General features: G+C 40.6%; 1 long non-coding RNA gene across 2 annotated transcripts; it reads right to left on the bottom strand.

Annotated features, from left to right (window-relative positions):
• Positions 1-8,354: 8,354 nt before the first annotated feature.
• Positions 8,355-23,838, bottom strand: LOC120398874. 2 transcript variants are annotated; one of them, XR_005594762.1, is made up of 3 exons: positions 23,782-23,838; positions 15,658-15,738; positions 8,355-8,418 (listed from the first exon to the last, which is right to left on the bottom strand). It is a non-coding gene; the product is annotated as an uncharacterized LOC120398874 (long non-coding RNA). The 2 variants fall into 2 exon arrangements; XR_005594763.1 differs by lacking the exon at positions 8,355-8,418 and adding an exon at positions 14,958-15,026 and having other exon boundaries at positions 23,782-23,803.
• Between the last annotated feature and the right edge of the window lie 800 nt (positions 23,839-24,638).

The following is a 24,638-nucleotide window of genomic DNA, read 5'->3' as shown; positions in this document are numbered from 1 at the left end:
AAAGGGTCAGCTAGGATTCTTGTACCAAAAAGAAAATGAAAAGTGCATTAATTTCATTACAAATAATAAAAACAAGGAAACTTCCTTGATATCAGACTTGGAGGTTAACCACATCTGAGAAGATCATTAAAATTGCCTCAGTCAACTGCCATTTAAAGTTCTTGAACTCCTTTACATGCAAGGACATGTGTAATAATCTGAGAGGCTATGACTTCCATAAACAAGTTATTTAAACAGACAGATGGTAGCTAGCTAGAATATCAAAGACCTAAATAAATCAGACTTTTCCCCTTCACTACTACACTGGTAAAAAGTCAGATATGTGAAAGTTAAGAAAAAACAGCCTGAGATATGGAACTTGTTCTTGTGCCTTTGGCAATAGCACTTTTGGAATTAGGAAGGTATAGGACCACGTTCAGAGGACAGTCTAAATCAGTGATACTCAGACCTCAGTGATTCAGGACCCATATTAGTGATCAACATTACCCAGAAGAGCCAGGTAGTATGAATGACTGGGGGAAATATTTAGCTATATTGTTCTCATAACAAATAAGTTAATAGCTTAGTGTGAGTTGATAACATAGTGGAAGCATCCTGGTTGGTTAATAATTAAGTCCCATGGTGTTTTAATATCATGAGCTGCAGGAGACACATTAAAGAGTCACTTGTGGCTTGAGAACCACAGTCTCTGTATCACTGGTCTAAATCAATGTAATGTACATCTTCTTCCATCCCCCTTAGTAAGCCAGTTGCATTAGCCTAAGCATGGCTATATTCAGTGGAGCAAATTCTGAAGACTGAAATCAGTGGATTTACTCCAGATCTATGCTGGTGTAACTGAAAGCAGAATATGGGCCCAGTTTCTCTCCCTTATAACCATTTACAAAGGTGCAAGTTACACCAGCTTACACATCACCTCTGAATTTGGCCCATGGTCTCTTTTAGGTAATAATTGGAGATATACCAATCTCCTAGAACTGGAAGGGACCTTGAAAGGTTATTGAGTCCAGCCTTCACTAGCAGGACCAATTTTTGCCCCAGATCCCTAAGTAGCCCCCTCAAGGATTGAACTCACAACCCTGGGTTTAGCAGGCCAATGCTCAAACCACTGAGCTACCCCCCCCCCCAAACAGGCAAGATGACCTCTGTGTTACCCGAGAACAGAAGGACCTTGGAAGGGAAAGTCCTGCAGCCAGCTTTTTGTTCTTGTTAATATTACACAGCTATGAAGTATGGACATTAAAAGATATTATGTCATGAGAGAAATGTAGAGAATGTGGGATGTTTGGATTGTATGTGTGTTTGACTTGCATGACACAGTATTCTTCATTCCTTTTAATTTTTTTTTAAAATACCTTTTTCTGCATGTTAGCATTAAATAGTTGTGTTCCCCTTTTGGAGAAGATTGTAACTGCACAATACTGGTATTCTGGTTTTGATGGTTGGTAGTCAGGATAACCTGCCAAGTTGGAGTAGCTAGAAAGCACACATAGGCTGTCCCCCAGTGAAGAGAACACTGCTGAATTAGCTAGTGTTTCAGGAAAAGAGCTGATTAAGTCACTGACTCTGCTTCATTTAGGTAACAAAAGCAACAATTCAGCTTCCCTTGATTGATTCTCATTTAGCCTTCATATCAAACTGACTAACGATATAATATTAAACCATCATCACTGAAATGTAGCATTGGAAGGGACCTCTACAGGTCATCTAGTCCAGTCCCCTATGTTTTCATTTACTCCTTGCACAAGTAAACTAGAACTGTCAGCTCTTCGCTCCCACCCCCCAGTCTGCTGTTCAATTCTCTCTTCTCTTTGTTTCTGAAGATACGGCCCTGTTAGAAAACATTGATATAATTTATTAATGTGTGCCACATTATTTACAAGAAATTACTGCTAGGCATGGTAAGAATGAGTGGGCTTTTTCTAACTGGTTCATTTGGAAGCTTACAATACCAATATTTACTGTTATTGTCAATAATTTCTTGAATTTATAATTTAAAATTTAAATCAGCAAACCAGTACATAAAATGAAGTTAAAACAACTAGAAGACTGATAAATCTTTCTCTAGTATAGCTCGTCAGTGGACAGATTTTTGCTATTGTAGAAGAGTCATTTTGAGAGTCTGAATGATTAATGAAATATCAGATAAGAGCAAATATGCAGAGGCTTCTAGTACTTCATGAGCCTGTTCAATTTATTGTAGCATCACCAGAAAATGGTTTATTGTCAAATGACACCCAAATAAATCCAGGATCCTTGGGATAAATTTAGGTTGAATTCAGTCATATTTTTGATTGATGACATTGGGAAACATTTTGAAGTGTAATAATTGGACTGTCTAGAGATCCAGGGATGACCCAAGTGTCATTCTTCTCATTCAAAAGCAGAGTCAACTCACATCTCACTTTTTTCCCCCCTTGTGTCAAACAAAAGGATGAAACTCTAGCTCCATTGAAGTAAATTGCAAAAGTCCCCTTGACCTCACTGGGGCCAGAATATCATTTGAAGTCCACAGATGATTTAAACTGAGAGTTGATATAGTTCCTGAAGAGCAACTTCCCTTAGGTCAAAAGTGGGCACCAAGAAACTGAGGGGAAATTTTACAAGAGGCCGCTGATATCCACTTTTACAAACTTAGAACTTGTACAGAACTTTGGAAAAGATTGTAATAAGTTTCCTTGTAAAGTAGGAATTTACTAAAGTGCCTATATCAGCAGAAGAAAAGTTTTTTTTTTAAATAATTTAGAGAATAAAAAAATGAATTTGTGCAATTTTGTATTATTCCACCAGTGAAGTCTGGTGCCTTAATTACCATTAACTAAATCTAAACTGGACAAGTATAAAGGAAATGAAAATAAATACATTTTAAAAAGCCTTGCATAGAAACGTGAAAAATTAAATTTATGATCTCCAAACTCATTGTAGTACATTCGAAGTCAGTGTTGTGTATCCCTTGAAAGACCCTTCCTCAGTCAAAAGAATAAAATTCTAATTTCTAGCTTTTATGGATCACAAGTTATGACTTAAAATTGTTGTAGATCCAGGACTGAATATTTTCCATCCTGGGCCTTGGGCCAATGTAATTTTGGGGGGAAAATTCCATATTTGGTGGGAAAGAAGGAAAAATTTCACAGCCAGTTCTCCCCCTCCTTTATTAGATTGTTTGAAGCTTCTCAGAACTTTGGAAATTGAAAACCAGAGAAAATGAATTATCAGGCAGAAGGCATGATAAACTGTGACTTAGCACAGTGTTTTGTATAGTGTATTTTGTAAAAAAGCTAGTAGACCTACCTATAGTTAAAGTTTCCTAACACTTCCCATTATCGGATCCTGTTTTCAGTTGCTTATAACTTTGCCAAACCATGATCAGTTGGGCTGAAATTTTCCATACTGGCTGTTTTGAATCACACTGGCTATTATTAATTATTAGAAAGTCTAAGATCCAATGGTTCAGCCATTTCAGAGAATGAAGTAAGGGGAAAAATATGTTGTTTTGACCATGTTAAAAATAATCTTGCAATCATTACATCGAGAAGCTCTAGAGCCTCCTTTCTTTGTATCAGGGACTTAAAAGTTGACAGGGTGGTTGTCCTGGGATTAGAGATATGCCTTTTCCTATCCCCTTGGGAAACAGCCCTAATTTGGCCAAGTTATAAGCCTATGTAAAAAAACAACAACTCAGTTCACATATGCTCAGTAGAAGTTGATAGAGTTTGGCAGCTAAATTCTGAAGAGTCCACCTGCACTGAGCCTGCACCATCCTATCTCAGACCCTAGGTGCAAACCAAACTGCACATACAGCCTTCCCATAAGAGTGCTTGGGCATGATCCAACCCAGGGGTGCCGGGGCTGAGCAGGACTTTCCTGGTAATTGTTTCTCCTGTGCTCCCCTTGCTGGCACCCAGGCTGTGAAGAGAAGGAGTCGAACTGGAATGCAGATGGGACAGAAGCTGTGGCAGGGTGGGGAGTGACAATGGGAAAGAAAAGGGTTGCAGGAGCCAGAGGGTGTGTGTATGGAAGGGGCGGGGAACAAAGGAGAAGGATGATAAGATCTAGGGGGGAGTGAGCAGTTGAGGGGGCATATAGGTTCTGAGGAGGAGAGGGAAGAGTCAGAGGATGGGAGCTTGGATAGATGCAGAGGGGGAAGGGGACCAGGAGCCATGGTGGGAGCTGAGTACCAACCTTAATTCTCTTAACATAGAATTGTTTTTAAATGTAATTATACACTTACAGATGTATCATGTCTGTATTATACATACTGTGCTAAAGAGCAGCCCCCCTCCAGAACAGGCATTAAAATGAATATTAATGGACTAAAAATTGCAGTTTGTATACCATAAAACATGGCCAATTTGCATTGGTAACTGGGAGACCCATGATGAATTAGAGTAATTGCATAAACAAAAATGAAGGATAATGCATCACAAACTTACTTTGTACAGGTTAAAAGTGCAGTCTGATTAGAAGTAAAACAACCTTTAATAGACTAGGAAGTATATACCTGGCGTATTTTGTAAAAATGAAGTGTTAATAGTGAGACACTGCTATTAAACCTTTGAAACCTGGGGAGAAACTATTGGTTTGTGTGTGTTTTAGCAGAGTTCTGCTCTTCCTATGGGTGTTTGAACTTGTAGAGATTCTACAGTACAAATGAAAAACTGGATCAGTTTATAAGAAGCATTAAACCTTGTGGAAATGAGAGCCACAAATCCTAGAGATCAGAGAGTTGTTTGAAGATTTCAAGGTTGGATTTAAACTAAATTGTGCCCAGATGCACCAAAAGTCTGCTCCACAATAGACATCATTGTGCTCCCCATTTACAGACTCTTCCTTCCTCTAATTCCTAAGGCTTCTTTAATCTGTCTATCTTGGTTACCAGTGAAAGACTCGTTTTCTCTGCTTCACCACTTCCATCAACCTCTTCTGACTGCCAGGGCCAAATCCTGTGGAATTTGCTGTAATCTACTCCTGGCTGTTTACCTGAGGAGCTTTAGGACTGCTGATAATGGTACATGGCCTGTGGTAAATGTAAAACCTTTAAACCGATGTTTTTAAGATTAAATGGTTTCCAAACGGATACTTTCAGAACCCAAAGTTGACATTTTTCACAAGGTACCTGTTAGTAAAAATATATCGGCAATAAATCCAAATCTGTAAGGAAGCCGTGAGTCATTAGCTGTGATATTTGAGGAATTGAGACTCCTAAGAATTTGACAGTATGAATCATATTTCTCTTAGTCATCGTCATGATTCACTGTTTCCCACTTGAAATGGTGGCTTCTCCAACCCTCCCATTATCTCTGAACACCTGGTGATAGGAACGATCACTTAGGCAATCAGGCTGAGTTCCCTGAAAACAGATGATACAGAGAAGATAGTATCAGAGAGGTAGCCATGTTAGTCTGGATCTGTAAAAGCAGCAGAGTCCTGTGGCACCTTATAGACTAACAGACGTATTGGAGCATGAGCTTTTGGGGGTGAATACTCTTCTGAATACACATGCATCCCACGAAGTGGGTATTCACCCACGAAAGCTCATGCTCCAATACATCTGTTAGTCTATAAGGTGCCACAGGACTCTTTGCTGCTTTTACAGAGAAGATAATATCCAAAGGGTGGGCATGGAAAGCTCTATGTTTGGGGAAAAAAGCTCAGAGAAAAGATTTTATTGAGTCTATCAGGCTGAACATTACCCTTTTCCTTCAATTCAGTTTTAAGAAAAATACTAAATGTCCTCACTCTGAGAACTGATAAGCATCTGACTACAGTAACAGTAAATATCAGATATACTAATTTCCCCTCCCTTCACCACCCCCGCCCTCCCAACCTGACACATCTAGGAAGAACCCACCTACTCTCACCAGCTAAGCAGCTATTTTTTGCAGATAGTTCAGTACACGAGAATAAATTACACTGATGTACCCTTCAGAAATAAAGAGAAGATTGAAAAGCACATTGGAGGAGGCAGCCAAGAGTTCCAGTTGGGGATTCTGTCTCTGATAGGGGTTGGAGTGCTCTGGATCAGGCCCTTAATTTCATAAATCTCTGGTGTAACCTAAAATATTTTAACCTGACTATTTCCAGCTCTAATCAATCTCCCTGCCATGAAAGGATTGTTCCTTACAGAATACACCCACCCATCCACTCTCTACCTTCCCTTGGGAGAATATTCCCCTGTTTTATAGGCATCACCACTGGAAAATATTTCTGTAAGAAAAGTGTACAAAAATATTGAGATTAGAAACCTCTAAAAAAAACTTCTCTTGGACTAATATGGGAACCTACTTTGACATTCAATTTTAATTTTTTTTTTAAATTTCAATACATTCTTCTTGCTTAATGTTTCCATGGACCACCAGAGATATTTCCTCTCCCCTCCTTGGTATTTACACTTTTTATAGGTTTACAGGCATAACTGCTCGTACACATTGTTTGGTTAAGCTGCACTATCTGTCCCTCATGAGTTTTTTCTTCTATCTCACTAGTCTCTAAAATCACTTGTATTACCCTTCTCTGAACTCCCTCTGATTTGTTGGTGTCTTTGAGGTGTCTAGAGCCGATTGTAAAATATTGCAAAGGAGAGAGGTCCTATCTCCTCACTGACCTATGATGTAGTATTTCTGTGTATGCAATGCCAAAGCAGAATGGCTGTTTCTACCACTATTTCACACTGTAATTTGTCTATCCTGTTCTTATGAGATGCTCTGACTTGGTGTCCTATTTCTGGTCCTCTCCTTCAGGGATATTTTGCCACATTGCCTCTTTGGAGACTCAGAACTCTCTGGTTGGCCATTGAGGAAATCCTTCAGAATCCCTACATCTAGTGTTTTTCAAGGAAGGAACTGATGTACAACATTTCTCCATGGCCATGATAAATCAAACATTTTCCTCTGTGGGATTTCATTACTCCCACAATGCCTGTGTCATTTAATTGGAACTGTATAAATGAATTTTATAACAATGCACTAACATTCCTAATAATTACAGCTGTCAACAATATTCACAAAACTCTTTTTGGCCACCTCTACTAACAATGAACCCACAGCACAGTTATATTGTAAAATAACATTTACCATGTTATACCTTGTTGATTAATCCTCTGACAGGAATATCTAGAGACCTCTGGCTACAGATATTAAAAAGGTAACAGAATAAACAGGCTTGCTTCCAGTAACAATGACAATTGCTTAACATATTTATGATGTTGCAGTAAGGATAAAGATTATTGAGATTGCTGTCGAGTAAGTCAGTAAACACTTCCTGGCATAAATGTGTGTGTGTGTGTGTGTGTGTGTGTGTGTGTGTGTGTGTGTGTGTGTGTGTGTGTGTGTGTGTGTGTGTGTGTGTCTTTTTTATGGATTCTTTGTGTCAGCACAAGGCCCAGTAACAAAAGGAACAATATCAGAGTTTACGACAACAATTGCAAACAAGATTTTTATTAATATTTCCTCTGCATCTCCCAGCCACAGTATTTATAAGCATGCTGCACATAAACTCTGAAGGGAAGAAATTATGTTTCAGGAGGGGATTTTTAAATACACCTAAGAGATTTAGGAATACTGTCACATTGAAATTCACCTCAACCAGCTACACAGAGGTAGAGCTACAACTTGTCTTGTTTACTCTAGCATTTTACAATTTTAGCTATCTAGTTGTAAAAAACACAGATTTAATACTTCAGAGACTTGACCCTCGGTCTCCCCCTTCACCGTGTAAGTGCCCTAAGAACCAAGCTATAAGGCAATCTAGGGTGCTGGGCGCGTGGATCTCAATCTCTTCGTTGAAGCTGTTCCACCTTGTATGAAGATAGTTGAATAGCCCCGTTGTGTGAATCCCCCAGGTGAAAAAGAGCTATTACGATAATGTTGAAACAGTTAGTTTCAGTATATCCTATCTTTCCTTTTTGTTTCAACCAAAAAAATTTTACCAATGTTGTTTCACAAATTTGTGTCACTTTGCAGTTGACCTAACTCTGCATTTTTTGGCAAAAATGTTTTGGCCAAAAAAAATTCACCCTGCTCTAGTCACCATCAAAATGGTAGTTGAAAGCCTCAGTGGACTATTTTAAAAGCCACAACTTAGCAATATCAATCGGTATATTAGTCATAACATTTACCAGCCACATCAAAACCAAACAGAATTATCAGAGGGATTTAAAATGAAGGCTTTGTTGCCTACGATCATCTGAGATTTGCATATAGAGGAACTGGGATCTGTTATGGATTATCTCTTGCACTGAGATTTTACAATATAATCTCCAGAAGTACATAAAATAGACCCCAAACTACCACATTAGACACATTAAAAGGGTTTATAATGGTATCTTTATTCTTCCAGCTCACAATTTATAGTTGCTGGATTTTCTTTTTACTAAAGCTCCTTGAAAATTATCTCAGCCTTTGTTGACAGTTATGTCTCCTGCAAAGAGGAAAAGAGTTATGAAAATAGGCATTTCTTCACTGGCAAGTAAACACAGTCTGACTATTTATATGGAAGGATGAGTTAAACAAGCCCCAGGAGGACCTGAAATGTAGTTTCATTTCTTCCACAAGCCATCTGCTGTCCCTATTTCTAGAGAAAAGAAAACAGACTTCACCTTATGGCTATCTCACAAAAAAATGTAGGCGGTTTAATGCTGAATCACTATGAAAGAGGTTGCATCATACATCCTGCATGCACTCCAGTCACATGAGAAATTGTGGGGTTAGGGAGAAACTCTTTTGGGGCAGGTTATTTCATAATTGTCCAGTGTGAGGTTTCCTACATTTTCAACTGAAGCACTTAGTATTGGTCACTGCCAGATACAGTAGCAGGCTAAACAGACCACTGGTCTGATCCACCATGGCAATTTGTAAGAATGTGATTTTTTATGCCCTTATCCTTTAGTGATGCTCCTCCTACTTACACTAGTTTAAACCGTTAATTACCCCATTGAAGTCAATGGAGTTACACTGGTATTAAACCTGTGTAAGTAAGATGACAGTTCAGGCCTGTGATGGTTGTGATGAGTGACAAGTGCTCAGAAGTGAAGTAATAAGTAGTGAGTCTAAAACAAATGAAGCTCAGGTAAACAAAATCAGGGTGGAGGTGGAAAGAAATAATTCAAACAAAGGCTGGATTCTTTTCTTACACGGGTTTTATAGCAGTGATTAGGGTGACCAGACAGCAAGTGGGAAAAATCGAGACGGGGGTGGAGGGTAATAGGTGCCTATATAAGGCAAAGCCCCAAATATCAGGACTGGCCCTATAAAATCAGGACATCTGGTCACCCTATCAGTGACTTAGAGGTGAAAGGAGTTAGTCTAAAATGAAGAGAACCTGTGGGATTTGGGGGTGTGGAGAGAAAAGTTTTAAATAAACTGCCAGAATCTCTGTGAGAGGCCTTTAACGTCTCTAGAGAGACTGAGTGTTCTGTAAATCAAGCACTTCCACCGAGCTTGGTAAGCTTTCATATGTTGCACCTTCATCACGGGTGAACCAGTCAAAGATCTGACATCTGATTTATGACCTTCCTAAACTCTATAGCTTTCTGTAGGAATTGATACCTCTCTTCACTGCCAGTCCATGGGGCACTGTGTAATGGCAGAATTACAATTCATTATTTTGTAATGCGAAAGATCACACTAGTGTTCTAGCACAAATGAGATACGACGGTGAGATCTTGAACAATGTCATTAAAATAAATCACATTGCTTGCTGTTTGAGATTAAACTTCAAGTTTTATTCAGCCTTGGAATTATTTTAATGAAGTGAGCAGCTAGCTTCAGCTTAAGCTTCCATGACAAACATGCAAAGACTGGCCAGTATAAAGAAGCTAATTCATTCCAGAGTTATTTTGAACAGCTCTGTCAAAAATGATTTGGTTGAGGAGTTGTTGAGTTAGGTTCAACATCATAACCATGTGTAGCACAGAGCTGATGAGTTTGTTTACATTTTTAGTTAAAATAAAAAGGAGCGGTAGGCGATGCATTGGGGTATTATAGCATGAATGTTTTACTTCAGGAGAGTTTACAAGTCTTCTGAGATCATAAGTATAAAGGGTGGTACCATTTTAATACCTATTTGTACATATCACAAAACTGCCAGAGAGTTTGGCATAATAGTATCTTGTAATAAATAATGCCTTGCACTTACATAGTACTCTTTGTTAGGATCTCAAAGGGCTTTATAAGCATTTATTAATTAAGCCTACTATTCTAAAAAGAGAGAGTTAACTATTTATATTTTACAGCTGGAGAAAGACACACAGAGGTGAAATGACTTGCCAGAGGCCATACAGCAAGTCAATAGCAGAGTTGAGAACAGAACCTTGAACATCTTACTCTAGTCCAGTGTACTAACCACTAAGACTATGCTTCCTTTGTGGCCTGATGTTTTCCATGCGTCTAGGTTTTTACAAGGTCACCCATCACTGTAATATCAGAGCACAGATTGTTGCCACAATTGGCAGTCTGCTGAAATGGGGCTCACAATTGGTAATAGCAGATTACAGTTCAGGAATGAAGAGCGTTTGCCAGAATTGTGTGTTTATAATAATGGTGTCACTTTTCTCCACAGGCCGTGACTTTTGAATGGTATCATTTGAAAAGGCTACTCTCTGCAGTACCTCTTTGTGCATGTGCTAAATTAAAAGGTTAATGACTAAAAAAGGTAGTTCTCAAGAATAGCTGTTAGAGCCAGGCAAAGAGTGAGAAAATATATTAGCAAATGATTCTGGAATTGGAATGGTTTTTCAGTTAAATTATGTCTTTTGCTAACTTGGCTACAAAAATCCGTGTGAAGTATTTTCTGCTTGCACAAATGTTTATGGGGAGCTATTTGTGCAAATATGAGTATCTGAGTATGAATCAGAATAGTTTTATTGGACGTTTTATTTATAGAGAGCTATAGGGAGAATGACAACATCCTTCATAAACACTGAGTATGTAAATACAAAATATCTTCATCAAGGGAGGGTGGAAGTGCTATGAAATGGAGACCAATGGATTCACACAATGTATTTGGCAAATATTAAAGTGTGCTGTGTATAGGATGGGGAAATAGAAAGCAGCTCCCTGATCCACCATGGCACCCAAGCAACCTATCATACAAAAGGAACAAAGACTCAGCATCCTTTACTAAAAGTATTGTAAAGGTACATGCAAATGAAGTTACTGTGTGTGAATGTGAAGTCTGCTAACCAGTCAATAAATATGGCTTATATTTTTCTCTCCCCCTCCGTCAGGAAGGAATCCAGGTATTATAAGATATAGAATACATGCAAGTAGCCAAACATAATGCTTTCTCCTGTGAAAAAGAGAACACAAAAAGATTTATTTCAGAGCAGCAGCTGTATTAGTCTGTATCCGCAAAAAGAACAGGAGTACTTGTGGCACCTTAGAGACTAACAAATGTATTTGAACATAAGCTTTCGTGGGCTACAGTCCACTTCATCAGATGCATGTAGTGGAAAATACAGTAGGAAGATTATATACACACACACACACACAACATGAAACAATGGGTGTTACCATACTCACTATAAGGAGAGTGATCGGTTAAGGTGAGCTGTTATCAGCAGGAGAGAAAAAGAACTGTTTGCAGTGGTGATGAAAATGGCCCATTTCCAGCAATTGACAAGGAGATGTGAGGAACTGTAGGGGGGGGAGATAAGCATAGGGAAATAGTTTTACTTTACATTAGTTTTACTTTGTGTAATGTAAAGTAAAACTATTTCCACATGCTTATCCTCCCCCCCTCCCCCCCCACACACAGTTCCTCACTGTGCCCTGAGGAGCCCACAAGCTAAAGAAAGATAACGGCAGATCACTAGATTAGTTTTTCCTCAGACTCCACAGTGATGAGCATGTTAAAAATGTCTACATATATAGATTAGCTTGTCATAACACCCTGAACACTCAGGCTTTGGCTACACTTGCATTTCAAAGCGCTGCCGTGGCAGCGCTTTGAAGCGCTAAGTGTAGTCAAAGTGCCAGCGCTGGGAGAAAACTCTCCCAGCGCTGTCAGTACTCCACCTCCCTGTGGGGAATAACGGACTGCGCTGGGAGCGCGGCTCCCAGCGCTGGGGCTTTGACTACACTGGCGCTTTGTAGCGCCGCAATTTGCAGCGCTGCAGAGGGTGTGTTTTCACACCCTGCTGCAGCGCTGCAAATCTGTAAGTGTAGCCAAGCCCTCAGAGCTTTTAGGCATACCTTCCCCCCCCTCCAAAATTAATTACACTATCAAACATAAGCAGAGTATTACACATACTAGAGATTTTATTTGTATTTTATTAGTGCGTAAAAGCCACAGCCAAGATCAGAGAAAGACACTGTACAAACATAGTAGAAGATAGCCCATGTTGGAGAAGTTTGCAGTGTAAACAAGACAGACAAAGGGAGTATTTTACAAAATGGGAAGTGAAGGAATAAGTGACCTTCACAACTTCTTACAGGGAGTCTGCAGCAGAGTGGGGAGCTGAGAATTCCTGAATCTCAGAACAGTGTCTTTACCACCAGACCACTTGCTTATTAACATCTGCAATTATACAGAAAGGTGGAGTTTGCTAAAAAAAATTGCAGGGTTAAGCTTTCTTACAATTATAGCAGGCCTAATATCATCTCCCATCTAAACATCCAGTAATAGTGGAGCTGCAAATTTGCTCCAAGTTGTTTTCACAAAATAAGAGGTTTGGCAAACCAGTGTAGTTCACTAAGTGTTTATATCTTCCCCAGCCCTCTATAAACTGAATTATTTCTCTATTATAAAATGCTGCAGTTTGGAACTAAAGTTCATTTAAAACAAATGATATCCAGGTCATAAAAATTATCATCTAAAGGTTGTGTTTATGAGGAACTTTATCCTTGAAGAAGGCTAGCTGGGGAAGGGAATTAAAAACTGTACTTAACAGACAAAACAACATGTGGAAATAATTACAGCACTCACAAGTACTGTGCAGCATCTGTGTTTAACAGTGTTTTGTTTTAGCCAGTAAAAGCAGGCAAGCTGTCTGCTCTTCAGATGCAGACAAATATATAAAATGCCTTAGTTATAATAGAAATTTACTAACACCTGGGCAGAGATAAAGTGATTGAATCTGCTGAAGGGAGGAGGACACTGATAATGTCTATTACAATGAGTAACAATAACGGAATAACAGTTTATTAACAAACTCCACAGGTCGCTGCACAGTAATAGCAGTAAAGCAGTAAAAGTGAAATTCAATCATGTTCTGTTAGAGCTCACAGCATGCACTCCACTTCCTCATTAGCCTGTTTCACAATCTTAGAAATTGGAAAGGTCATCTATGTGTGTGTGTGTGTGCGTGCACGCGCATGCAAGAGACAGAAGTTGGTATTTGTTGCTTCAGTTGTACCTCACTGCGGGCTCCAGTTTTAATTCAGCTTTGTTTTTTGTTGACCATCACTGATGCACACTTTTGCTGTATAAGACACATTTACATTCAGCTCTGGAATCTTACGCCATCCAGGCTAATGGCTTTTCCTGCAGCCTGATTCCCTTACATTGAAGGCAATTGAAAAGAAACGACTCACTACATTATTAAATAAGCTACCCTTTCACTGCAGGAGCTGCCTCAGACTCTGAGTAGCAGAAAAAGTAAAGTAAATAATTTAGTTGGATGACACGACAGATTTTAGCTAGTTTGTTTAAAGCCTATATTGTTTTCATGAAAAAGACATCACATTTACACATGCAGGTTTAAGCTTTTGTGTTTCTATATCATGTTTAAACACCAGGCCACTTCCCAGTGCTCTCCAATTTCCTGATCCTGCAACTGGCTTGGTACTGTTGGTGACAAATAGGGAAGGGTTGCATGGCCATGTCCCAGATTTACCTCAGGGACAACTCCCTCACCTCAGGGGCCTAGAACCTCGAGTCATTAGGCAAACCCAGATCTACCAGCTGTCAGGGCAATAGCCGCTGTACCTAAGTGAACCCTGGATTAATTTCGCTCCGCAAGTTATAAAAGCATTTTAAAAATCACACGATTTCCTACACAATGTCCCTTTAACATGGGCAACAGAAGCAACACAACTGAAGAATGAGAGGTATTTTTAGAAGTTATATGCAAGATTTTGATGTCTGCCTCTTTCAGAAACTAACATCTTGTATCTGTTACGGTAATTGATTTGACAGAAGTATATAAAATGCATTAGCTAAATCCATTGGAAAAGACTATGCTAATGAAGCTCAGCCTGTGTAACAGTCTCCGTTTGGTACTGTAGTTTCTATTTCCCTCTCTTATGGCTAGAATTTTGACAATGCCTGAGTGAACAAAGAGCAGATGGGATTTTAACATGGTTTTGATACTTTATAATAATGAATACCTCTGGTTCGGCAAGAAGATTGACCAGGGGTGGCTCTAGCCATTTCGCCGCCCCAAGCATGGCGGCACGCTGCGGGGGGGGCGCTCTGCTGGTTGCCGGTCCTGCGGCTCTGGTGGACCTCCCGCAGGCGTGCCTGTGGATGCTCCAAAGCCGCGGGACCAGCAGACCCTCTGCATGCAAGCCTGCGGGAGGTCCACCGGAGCCGCCTGCCACCCTCGCGGTGACCGGCAGAGCACCCCCTGCGGCATGCCGCCCCAAGCACGCGCTTGGCGTGCTGGGGCCTGGAGCCGCCCCTGAGATTGACCCCCTTTGCAAGGCATCTGGGCTGCTTGTGATACAATTTAGGAAGGGCAGACTAACAATACTTCACTTGCCTGTAAGAAGAAAGATGATAGTACACTGCATCTAGCCATGGGGAAATGGTCTCATGTAGAATTGTCCATGAAGGGCTCCCACGTGAAGAACAATTTTAATGTATGCACCAGAAGTTCTATGCAAATGACTTCTTGGGTATAACAAGCAAGCTGCCAGAAATATACTGAATTCTCAGAATCAACAGAACATGTAGTTTTGCCATTAAAAGTATATATTTGCTAGAGAATTAGTCAGAACAGTTGTCCTTGAATTCTAGTTCTTTGTAGTTTTGTATTTGTAGTGCGATAGAGAAAACATTCAATAGCCCTAAAAAGCTGAAAGCATCTGAAAAAGTCAAAATGTGAAGTATCTGATAACAGTATGTGCTCCATTTACATCAATCATAATGATCATATTTTTCCATGATGCATTAAAATATATGTGTGTTTTAATTATGGTGCTGTTACTCGTCAATATTATATTATTTTATTGCATTTTAACTTTAAATATTTACATCCGACTCATTACATCTCTCTGCCATTTTATCTTCTTTGCCAATTGTTACACACTTCATATTTAGAAATGGTTTTTACTTTACGGCTTCCCTCATACTGTAGCCCAACTAACTCCATTAGCCAGCAATGTTTATAAGCACTTTTGCTATTTACATCTGCACTCCAAAGTAATAGTTATGGCAAGAGCTGTAGGACACATGGGAGTGGTTATTTAACAGGCAAGGAAATGGGAGGTGCTTTTAGTTTACCATTAAGCAGAGATAGTATTTTGATATGCATAGACACTAGAATTCACCAATTTTAGAGTTTGGTATGGCTAGCGCCTATGTAGCGGACATACTGCCAGTTAATACCAGGAATGTGTTAGACGGATATGTCCATAACTCTGTCTAAAGATTTTAATAAGCCTGCCTTGATTTGCCCCATTAAACAGTTGGGTTCAATGGAATGAGCTTACTTACTGTGAACAAGCAATTACTTCCCCAAATAGATAACTTCATTGTGGAAACGACAAGTGACATCCTTCCAGGCTGCTATAATTTCTGTATTTAGAAGAAATTAAAAATCCTGGGATTTAGTCTGTGTCCCCATAAATTAGCTAGATTGTGATATGTACTTATACAGAATGGAGGGGGTGATTCACTGGTGAGGACATATATCCCAGGAAGAGAAGGAGCAAGGATGGACATTGTTTAAACTGAGTGACCAGGCAATCATATATCTGTAAAACAAACATTCCTGACAGTTTAATGGTTAGTTAAGTGAAAACACTTATTTTTTTGCAGAATGAAACACTTCATAGTGACAGAACACACAGCTTCATTTTTCTTGTATTTGCAGAGCCCAACCCAAACCCTATCTTCTATATCAAGTCATGTGTCCAACCTTGCTTTTATTGTCAATGGAGACAGGATTGAGCCCACTGTTTGGAAATGCAGCACTACAATCTGTGTGTCCAAGAGCAGGACATAAAACAGCATGTGTTTTCATTAGGTACTGCAACCAAGACTTCAGGTATTTTGAAAATGCCTGACTGGTGCTAGCCTTCTTCTCCTACACACATACTACAAAAGGGAAAGACTCAGCCTTTGACTCCATACGCAGATTTCTATCCAGGTTGCCAAAGAAGCATTTTTCCTGGGTCTACCAGAACTGTTATTACATAGGTGACCGAAGTGGTTGGCGGGGACAAGGCCTGTATGTCCATTAAGCCAGCACTATTTTATCATTATGCCCACTTCAGTGGTTTGCTTTTATGGGCTGCCCTTACAAAATGAATAGTGGTCTGTTGCCAGTACATTAGGGCAGTGATACTCACCCACTCCAGTCATTCTATGACACTGGCATGGTTAGATCCTCTCTTGATTAGCGGGTGACTAGTTTCCTAGCTCCTGGTGATGGCTCTCTTCTCTTCTAGCTCCCATCTTGACATAAGCCTTGGCTCCTCTCCCCAGCTTCCAAATTCCAGCAAGAGTCCGAAGGGAGAATGAGAACTCTACAAGTGTATTTTGTTGGGGATGATTTTTGGAAGTTCTTGCTGATCTCAGTGCACCCATTGCCACTTCAGTCATCTGTGACTCTAAACTGAGGTATCAGGGTCAAAGTTATGCTGGGATTATATAGCGATTGAGATTAAATAGGAAGGCAAATCAGTAACTGAGATAAATTTGTTACAGATTATCTCATTCTTTGAGTCTTTCCAGTGTGATAATTTCCAGGAGGCTAATTATCAGCTGTAACTAGTACAATATGCTATGTGCTACTTCGTTGCAGTCTCTGATTGTGAAGTATACTCCTGTTATGCATGAAATGCTTTGCTTCTTGAGGCAGGTTATCACAGCCATGAATTATAGCTAACTCAATATCTTTAATCATTATGTGGATTATTGCAGAAGACATTGGCACTTCATCAGAAATGAAAAAGGATGCGTCATGAACAGAGGCATTTGGAAAAGTAATACCATCTTTTTTCCACTAGATGTAACTTAATGTCTGCACAAATTGATCAAACTGAATATATTTAATTAAGTTATATCCCTCCACACATCAAAAAAGAGGAACATCTCCAGCAAATTAACCCCCCAAATGAATGTATCTGAACTGTCACATCAATTCTTAGTTCTCACTTATGAGAAATGATATAGTTTTGTTCTCCTTTCTCCAAACAATTCCTGCTTGCATAAAAACTGCAACCTGTGCTGGTGAAAGCACTCTAAAGAGGATTTCTCCCCTCCTTCCCACATAAGTCTCTCTGCTTCTCTCAGTCTAATGCTCCTCATTACTGTAAACTCATCTCTGGTTGGTCCATATCCAGCTTCTGTTGAGGCTTTTTGATGCTGCTTGCGGTGCTCAAAAATGGCAACAAAAAGGGATTATTGTCCCACTGTACTAGGCACTGTCAAAACAAACAAAATCAGTGCCTGCCTCACTGTAGGATATAGACACAATACACAAAAGATGAACAACCAACCAACCGAAGGAGGGACAAGGTGTCAGTTGAGACAGGACCTGAGCATGCTACCTTAACCATCCTAGCCTCTAAATCTAAATGTGGGTCTCCCATATAGAGGCATAACATAGACCGGGGTCGGCAACCTTTCAGAAGTGGTGTGCCGAGCCTTCATTTATTCACTCTAATTTAAGGTTTCGCGTGCCAGTAATACATTTTAATGTTTTTAGAAGGTCTCTTTCTATAAGTCTCTAATATATAACTCAACTATTGTTGTATGTAAAGTAAATAAGGTTTTTAAAATGTTTAAGAAGCTTCATTTAAAATTAAATTAAAATGCAGAGCCCCCCGGACCAGTGTCCAGGACCCGGGCAGTGTGAGTGCCACTGAAAATCAGCTTGCATGCTGCCTTTGGCACACGTACCATAGGTTGCCTACCCCTGACATAGACCCATCTGACTGTCAGCGTGGTCGCTGGTGATGCCCTTTAACTTTTTCTTTCACAGTCTCCTTGAAGCATTCTTTTTTCTTCTTCTATTTTGTCTTGTTTTGCAAGTTCAAGGTCAGTTATAGGGTCATACATCTCATCTGAGACACACGTTTGACTTACAGAAGATACTTCCAAGATTACACTGTATGGAAAGGAGTATGGATGGGATCAGAACTGCTCAGAGGGTATGTTGTATTTTGTATATATGTATGCATGTGCGTGTGCTTGTGCTCTTGCCTCTAAGCCTTTGGAAGTCTCTCCACTTCTCTGATTAAAGCACTGAAGTCAATTCCTTTTGAAAGGTTTGACTCTGTGAGCTCCTTAGTTTGGAGCTAGTTGTTGCAAAGGTTTTTCTTATAAAATAGCACTTTTCTTAGCTGAATAAAACATATGATAATTTAAGTGCAGAAATTACAATATGATGATTGCTCTATTAAATCAATGTTGCTGGATTATTTTATACCTGTAGACTAAAAAGGTATGCAATTTGGAGTTCTCTGTGTCGGATTGTGCTGTCAACTGATATTTTAACCTATGTATATGTGAAATACCTTTATTTGCCTCAATACAAGTATGTTGGGCCAAGCCACAATTTCTGCCTTTTTCCTAGACTAGCAGAAAGTGAAAATACAGTATATGCATAATCCAATGGACTAGATTTTCAGATGAACCTAAGTATTGCTGCGCCCAACTGGGATGAGGAAAAGGGAGTTTGGAAAAGTTTCTTTGCAGTCCCTTTATCCTGAGGTCAGTTCTGCATGTGCCCATTTCCAGCAGAAGGGCAATAAAACCTCCATACTTCAGGGTTTAAAACAATCTTTAACCATTCAGGATTTGGATGAGCCTTCAATGAGGGAAGATTATATCAGATCTGCCTGGTGCAGGGTTCTTTGCACCTTCACCTGAACCATCTGGTATGGTTCACAATAATACTGCCAGAGACAGGACACTGGACTAAAAAGACCACAGCCCTGATCCTATATTGCAATACCCATGTTCTAGTCTTAGGCTTGCTATAAATTACAGCAGCTGCCATAGCCTCACAACATTAAGAAGGAAGCCAGAATGAACAGTGACATCTACTTCCTGAGCAGACACAAGAAACAAAACATCTGTAACCCGCTGACCACTACATACAACTCCAAATATGCTGAACAGCTCTGCAGAGGGACCTCAGAAAAATTGAAGAAACGTCTCATGCACTTTACATACTCTGGAAGGGACCACCTCAAATGAAAAATCATCACCTGCTTCCGCACACTGGAAGCGGGGAGGGGGACCCCACCAGGAAACCTACCTGGAGATCATGCAGGAAACTGTAAAAACACCCAGATGACAGCCATCCCATTCAAAAACAAAAACTACACAACCAAGAGAACATCACCTCCAGAAGAAACCATGACATCATGAACCACCACATAGACATTACACAACAACATCATATCATCATCAACCTATCAAACCTACCCCCAATTGGAACTGAAGTATCTGCACTCCCCATGGGATTGAACTTCTGCTTCATCACAGAACTTGATACAATACTAACATGTGGAGAAGTAAAAGAATTCTTCCACTGACTCCAACTCAAAGAATTCTTTCACAAGAAAGATGAGGCTACCTACAACTACCATATCCCCACTGAGAGTCATTAGAAAGAAGAACAATATAACTGGATACCTCCCCAGAAGACAAAACCACACACTGGATTATTACATTAATTGCTTCAAGAAAAAACCCAACCGTGAAATCTTCAACAAATATTACATCTACCACAATCTCTCTACTACCAAGAGGATAGCTATACAGCCCCTGAAATCCAACCACCAGACAGTGATCAAACCAACAGTCCATTGTAGCCTTTAATCATGATGGCTACATCGTCAACATGGTCAACAGACAACTCTCTGACACAATCTACTATAAAGAACTCAAAGATGACCCCACAACACAGTTCATCCAGGAATTTAAAGATATCATTAAGTCCTTCTCCAAACAAATCCAAGAGAAACTCTACCATTTCATCCTCAATGAACCAACCTCAGGGACCTTCTATATGCTTCCCAAGGTACGCAAACAAGAGAACCCAGGCAGGCCCATCATATCTGGTCTCGGTACTTTTACTGAAGGAATATCAGGACCATCCTCAAACCACTCAACACACAAAGGACCATCTTCCTCCAAGACATTTCTGACTTCCTTCAGAACACCATTCTTGCCACCATGGATGTCACCTCCCTATTCACCAACATCCCTCAAGTTAACGGCATAACTGTCTGCCTCAGATATTTAAACAATAATTTACAATGCTTGGAAATCCACCCTAAACACATCACCAAACTCATTCATTTCATTCTCACCCACTACAACAACAAACACTTTGTCCAAGCTATGGGGACAGCCACGGGTACTAAGGAGGCTCCTCAATATGCCAACCTCTTCATGTGCCAACTTGAAGATTTTCTGGAAAAATGCACCATGAAACCAACAGTATACCTGAGAAATATTGATGATATTTCAACCTTCGAACAGACAACTTCAACTCCCTCACAGATTTCCACCAAAACTGCAATGACCATCTAGCCATCAAACTCTCTCTCTAGAATGCTCCCATGCCAGCACCAACTTCCTGCACACAACAATCAGCTTCAGCAATGAAGCCATACAAAGAACTATATACATGAAACAAACAGATCACTACACCTACCTCCACAGATCCAGCAGTCACCCCAGATGCACCAAGAAATCTTTTGTCTACAGCCAGGCACTCTTATAGCACAACATTTGCTCTGAAGAAAGTGTCCAGGATAGACTCATAGACTCTAAGGGTCAGAAGGGACCATTATGATCATCTAGTCTGACCTCCTGCACAACGCAGGCCACAGAATCTCACCCATCCACTCCTGTAACAAACCCCTAACCTATGTCTGAGTTATTGAAGTCCTCAAATTGTGGTTTGAAGACCTCAAGCTGCAGAGAATCCTCCAGCAAGTGACCTGTGCCCCATGCTGCAGAGGAAGGCGAAAAACCTCCAGGGCCTCTGCCAATCTGCCCTGGAGGAAAATTCCTTCCCGACCCCAAATATGGCGATCAGTTAAACCCAAAAACACTTAAGCCACCTTCACTAAACAAGGACACTCCACCAGAGAACTAGATTGCATTATGGAACAAGACACCAAAATACTCTGAGAGAACCTGCTTCAATACAGGGGGGTGGAAATCATTAATCACACACCCCTTGTTGTCACTTAGCACCCCACACTGGAACCCATACAGGTTATTAAACAATTACTACCCATACTTGATGGGGGCCACATCCTGAAAGAATCCCCTTCTTCTGGCCTTCAAATCATCCCTCCCTCCCCCTTGCCAAGCTCATCATCAGAAGCAAATGCCCCACAGACCAGGATACACAAAACTCAAAATGGCACCAGTGTATGAGCAGGATTTTATATTGTACTATGAGAATTAATGTATGATTTGATTTCATCCTGCCAGCCACCCTTTTGGAAATCATCCTGCCAGCCACCCTTTCTGAACAGCAGAAAGGAATGACCCTCTGGGACTATGGGATTCTGTTTCCCATATGCATTACAACTTGGGCCCTTTTAGTTATTTGTTTTAAGGTTTAGTTAATAAGAGACAGGATCCTATATTGTGTCTATGTTAAGTAGATTAGAGGAATGCTGAAGGCCTGGGCCTCAATGTGAATTGTTTTGGTTATAAAATTTAGCAAGGTTTAATTTACAATGTCTTTTCGCTCGATATAAAATACCGATGTTTGTATTCTCAAAAGACTGTTTGTGTGAATGAGGAATGCATGCATCAGGAAAAGATAAGGTGTGAAGGCCATTGTTAGCCAAATGGTCAAGAAAGGAGGAGCGAAGACACTTATCGAGACTTATTGATGCCAGAGAACCATCAACGTGCATCCATGATTGAAGAAGGGCAGACTGACGACCCTGAGGTGGAGGCTGTCACGCCTAAAGACAATTGATTAAATCAAATCCAGGACAGGATGACCCTCTCAGAGGTATTTTGGAATGTTTACATCAAAAGAGAACATCAGTTAAGGAGTAACCGGTCATAAACTGACACAGCAAAATCCAGATTTCAACAGAGAAAAGGACTATAAGAACAAGGTGCTTTGCCATGGGGCTTTGGATTCATCTTGCCACTACTCCAGGAGCATTGAATCCCGACCTACAAGCCCAGTACTCCTCTACGACCAATCTGGCTGGCTACTAGATTGATCAAGAAGCTGGACTGGTAACTATAAACATTGACTGGTGGGACTGTGTGCATGGTGTGTGGGTGTATGTGACTGAAAAGCATATGCTAACTGCTCTATTCTCAATAAATGTGGTGTGTTGCCTTCTCCCCTATAAAAGATCTCGTGTGCTTTGTTTAAGCATGACCCTAGACCCTGACAGAACAACAGATACAAATCCTGAAGACATATGTCCACCGTTACAATAATCAACACCCTCCACAAAATGCTTTTCAAGATCCATGGGGTCCTACAAATGCCTATCATAACATGTATTGTACCTCACCCAGTGCGCATCAAATGTCCCAGCAACAAATATGTGAGTGTAACCAGACAATTCCTTCTCTCAAATTAATGCAGAGAAAAATTATAAAAGACAAAAACCACCTGCTGTAGGCTTGGGTCTTGTGTTGGGCTGAGAACTCCCATATACACAGAAAGTTTACAGAAAGAATTTCATTTAGAAAAACTGGAAAAAAGAAAGCATTTAATAAAAAAGAAAATCTTTTTTCTGTTTCCCTTCACTGTTATTGCATACATTTTTGTTACTAGTAAGGGACTTCATTTTTCTTATTATTTGTATTGCAGTAAAATCCAAGGACAAGAAAGCAGGGATTAAGGCCTCATTGTACAAGCACAGTGAGAGTCCTTACCCCAGAGTGCTCATAGTCTAGATTTTAGACAATACTCAATTGAAAATATTCAACTGCGGGAACAAGGGAGGGAAAACAGGGGCCAGGATGTTTGCATTCATCTACTCAAATTCTCCTGCTAGATTTTGTCATATGGTCCTGCCTCAGTGTCCCCCTCACACTGGCCTGTAAGATGTTAAGGGAGCACTAGGGAGGTTGTGCAAAAAGCAGCTAATAGGAGATGGGCTGCAAGAAATAACCCATCAAGGCCTGCCAGGCCCATATAAGAAAAGCTGCAGGGCACAGCAGGGTCAGTTGCTCCCTGGAGCTCTAGGAGGGAGGACTGGCTGCCTTGCAGGCAGAAGAAAGCTAGCACCTTGGAGAGAGCAGTACTGGGCAGGAACAGGGGAGCGAGAAAGAGCTCCCGGCTGGCTGCTAAGACTAACATGCTGAGGCCCTGAGGTAAGGGTGAAGGTGGTGCTGGGGTTGTGGGGAAGTGACCCAGGGAAATGTACTGAGCGGTTGGAGGGGATGCAGCACATGGCTGCCATCTACAGGGTCCCTGGGCCAGGACCTGGAGTAGTGGGTGGGCCCAGATTTCCCCCCCCCCGAGGAAGTGGCTGGATGGTTGGATTGCAGTACTGCTCCACCAGAGTGTGGTACGGCCAGAGGACTGTGTCATGAAGAGGACGCTGCAGTCCTTGGAGTGACAGTGGGTGAGACACCACCGAGAGTGGGCATACCGACCTGTGGAACTGATCCCCAGGACGATCAGCAAGAGGCACTAGTGTGGTGAGAGGAGCCTTGTCACAAGTCCTCATCACATGACATCACAATGTTTCCCTTAAGATGGGCTATTATCAAAAATTGCACATTAGGGACTTCATTGCAGCATCAAGGAGAAAAAAATAAAAAGAGATGCAAGCCAAGGTTAAAGTCAATTGAATAAACAATACCAGTCTCTCTATTGGGTACTAAATATTCCTGACAGATATCTAGCAAGGCGGATCATTGATTCCTCCTTCAAATCCTACTACTTGCTCTACTTTTCCAGTTTGTTAAGAAAAGCCTACAAAGGAAAAGAATTTATGGCAGAGCTGATATGTATTACTGATTTAGAAAGGAATCTCAAACAAAGGGGGATTTTTAAGATGAGAAATTAATCCTTCTCAAAAGAGGAAAGGAGTCATTTGTAATTTAAACACTCAGGGAGGGGAAGGGTTTGCTATTTTATCTCCAAGCTAAACCAGCTAGTCCTGGTCTTTATAATTTCCCCTCCTCCTCCTCCTCCTCCTCCCCCTAACCTTAAGATATTTAGTTGTCAGTTTTGACTTTATTAGAGAGATTAAAAGGACTTCTTTGTGAACTCCTACTTCATGCACAAATTTCTGCAGCGCATATGCCTGATACAGCAGGTCTGGTGGAGCTACTTTATGAGATCAGCAGATACCTAAGGTCACATCAAATGCAATGAGCTGACTGGAATGCCCTCTTTGCCTGCCAGGCTTAGACAGTTTGATTGCCACTCCTCTTGAGTAGATGAAAAAAGAAATAATCGCACAGCCTTGGGGGCTTCTAAAAATGCTACATTTTGCATTGCTGTG

This window comes from Mauremys reevesii, linkage group 2 (assembly GCF_016161935.1).
Source record: "Mauremys reevesii isolate NIE-2019 linkage group 2, ASM1616193v1, whole genome shotgun sequence".
NCBI classification, from domain to species: Eukaryota; Metazoa; Chordata; order Testudines; family Geoemydidae; genus Mauremys; species Mauremys reevesii.
The sequence above is the reverse complement of the archived record's forward strand: the minus strand, read 5'-3'. Positions and strand labels throughout refer to the sequence as shown.